Source organism: Mustela nigripes, chromosome 12 (assembly GCF_022355385.1).
Source record: "Mustela nigripes isolate SB6536 chromosome 12, MUSNIG.SB6536, whole genome shotgun sequence".
Classification (NCBI taxonomy): domain Eukaryota; kingdom Metazoa; phylum Chordata; class Mammalia; order Carnivora; family Mustelidae; genus Mustela; species Mustela nigripes.
The window spans coordinates 40,604,040-40,607,118 of record NC_081568.1 but is presented as its reverse complement, the minus strand read 5'-3'; the positions used below and the strand labels follow the sequence as shown (position 1 = coordinate 40,607,118).

The window sequence follows — 3,079 nt, the reverse complement described above, 5'->3', positions numbered from 1 at the left end:
CAGTTGAAAATCTGTGTGTAACTTTTATATTCCCCAAACTTAACTATTAATTCCTACTATTGACCAGAACCTTTACTGATAACATAAACAGTTGATTAACCCATATTTTGTATGTTTTATGTATTATATACTGTATTCTTACAATAAAGTAAGCTTGAGAAAAAAAAAAACGTAGTTAAGACAATCATCAGGAAGGAGAAATGGTAACCCTAGGAAAGAGCGGGTCTCCTGCTAGGAGAAGGAGCCCTGAGGAAGCATTTATGACCTTCTACAATGAAGTAAAACGAATAGAGAAGAGAGACTTAGTTCTAACATCCAAAAATCAGCTTGAAAGACTGACCTGTTCTGGCTCCTCTAACTTCACTTTGAACCCATTTGAGGTTCTTCAGATGGATCCTGAAGTGACAGATGAAGGAATAAAAAAGAAGTTTCGACAGAGTTTCATATTAGTGTATCTTGACTGGAATCAAGATGATGTTGAGAGCACAAAAGTCTTTTGAGGCTGTGGACAAAGCTTACAAGTTGCTCCCGGGTCAGGAACCAAAGAAAAGGGCTGTGAATCTCATTCAAGCAGTAAAAGAATACACAAATCACACAGTGAGAGTGAAAGAAGCAATGAAGGACGAAGGAAACCCCACGAAGGTGGGGTAGGATTATTCTGAGTTGTTCAAACAAGCAGTAGATAAGAACAGATCAGGGGCGCGCCTGCCTTTTGGCTCAGGTCACAATTCCAAGGACCTGGGATTGAACCTCTGACAGGCTCCCTGCTCAGTGGGGAGTCTGCTTCTCCCTCTCCCTCTGCCCCTCCCCTCCGTGCGTGCACGCACATGGGTGCTCTCTCTGTCTCAAATAAATGAATAAAATCTTAAAAAAAAAAAAAAAAGAACAGACCATAAAACTCTTTGCTGACCTGGAAACTAAAAGGAAAGAGAAGTCAAAGAGATGCATGAAAGGAAGCAACAAAGGGAAAAAGAGATAGAAGCTGGAGAAGAAGCCAAATGAGAAAGGGAGTGGCAGAAAAACTTTGGGGGGAAAGTCGAGATGATCGTGTGGGCAGCTGGTGAACCTTCCACGCATATCCAAAGGCGTAGAAAGAGAAGAACTGACCCTTCCTAAGACCACCGAAAGTAGAAATGAAGCAGCGTGAACCACAGAACCTTCCCCCAACTGTCTCCCTCCTGCTTTGAAGGACTCGTGCTTTCTTCCTATTTCCACCCCAACATAGAGTAGTCTTTGCTTTTTAATTAGTCCACTTGTTTTCAATACAATTTAATAGAGATCAAAGTAAGTTCTTTGCACACTGAAATGAGGAGTTCGGTTTAAAAAAATAACTTTCCCCCACTCCTACCCTTGGACCAGCCACCACGATTGCTTGCCTTCCCTTCCTGCAGCCTAAAATGTACCATTTTGTACTTCACTGAATTGTGATGGTTAGAAATGTCATGTACAGCTTGTGAAAATCAACCAATTAAATGTTTTGAGTTAAAAAAAAAAAAGAGAGAGAGAAGGGGGCACCTGGGTGGCTCAGTGGGTTAAGCCTCTCTGCCTTTGGCTCAGGTCATGATCTCAGGGTCCTGGGATCGAGCCCCGCATCGGGCTCTCTGCTCGGCAGGGAGTCTGCTCCCTTTCCCCTGCCCCCCCACCTGCCTCTCTGACTACTTGTGATCTCTGTCAAATAAATAAATAAAATCTTTAAAAAGAAAAAAAAAAAAAAGAGAAGGGTGCCTGGGGGGCTCAGATGGTTAAGCATCTGCCTCTGGCTTAGGTCATGATCCCGGCATCTTGGGATTGAGTCCCACATTGGACTCCTTGCTCAGTGGGGAGTCTGCTTCTCCCTCTGCCTCTCTGTCTCTGTCTCTCATGAATAAATAAATAAATAATCTTTAAAAAAGAGAAAATCATAAGGAAGAGAAAATACATTTACAGTACTCTATTTATCAAAAATACACTTAAGTGTACCCATGCAGTTCAAACTTGTGTTATTCAAGGGTCAACCATACTCTGAGCAATCTTTAACATTAAAAAAAATTGGGTTTCTCATGAATCCTACACTGTGGAAGAGTAGGTTTTGTGATTTTGTCTGTTGTCTCTCTAGAGAATTAACATCCAGGGGCTAGTTTTTGCCCTTGACTGGCATACCTAGAGCCTTTAGGGTAAATTCAGATCTCATACCTTCTCAAGGAGCTGGACTGGGTTTTGATTTTTCCACACAAGTCCTCAGGCAGATGCATAGCTCCTCTGGGGGGGTCCTTGGAAGGTGGAAGGAAGTTTTCAAATCCCTTTTTGATGGAATAGCAACACTTCCAGACTTCAGGCTGTATGCAAGTAGCAATCTTCCAGCTATGCTGCTTGACCTAATCCCAAAGTCATCTCTAGGAAGGAGGAAGGGGAATTAGAATTCCAGCCCTAGCTCCGACTCATCTGACTGAGAACCCCCAGGGTTCCCATGGAATCTGCTCCCATTTATTCATAGGCCTTCAATTTCTATGCTTGTTTCTGGATCCTAAGGATTTCCCTTTCTTTCCTTAAAAGTAAGTATGTATTTTTAAAAAAAAGTACTGACTTTCCTTAAAAGTATGTATTAAAATATTTATCTTTGTCACATTTTTATCCTTCCTTGACCTTTAGTAACTCAGATTATCTTCTGGTTTTCTTTCCTTCTTCTTTTATTTTTTTCTTCCCCAGTAGAACAATCTAGGTTATTTATTTAAGCCATCTCCTGCCATAAGCAATGGGATGGAAGCTCAGTGTATGGGTCATAACTTGATACAAGTGAGGAAGTGAGCTTAAGGTCCCGTATACTTTACTGGTCCGTGGGCAGAGTAATGGTCCAAACCAGTGCTGTGGTCCCCACTGGGTAGTAGTCTGGGTTCTCCTTATTCATCTCCTCATAGCCAGTCAGAAGTGGATTCTCATGAGGGTTAAGAATAGAGTCTGATTACCATCTCCCCAGGGAAAGAGCTTGGCTCTCCTATGGAGACAGGGTAAGTGACGCACTGGGGTCTTTCCTGCTCTCCGTGATGTGACTTCAGGAAGACGTTCAGCACGCTCACCCCCATGCTGGAGAGTGTCACAGTGT

At 42.6% G+C, this 3,079-nt stretch overlaps 1 pseudogene; it reads left to right on the top strand.

Annotated features, from left to right (window-relative positions):
• Nucleotides 1–200: 200 nt before the first annotated feature.
• On the top strand, nt 201–1,187 carry LOC132027516 (dnaJ homolog subfamily C member 8-like; annotated as a pseudogene).
• Nucleotides 1,188–3,079: the final 1,892 nt, after the last annotated feature.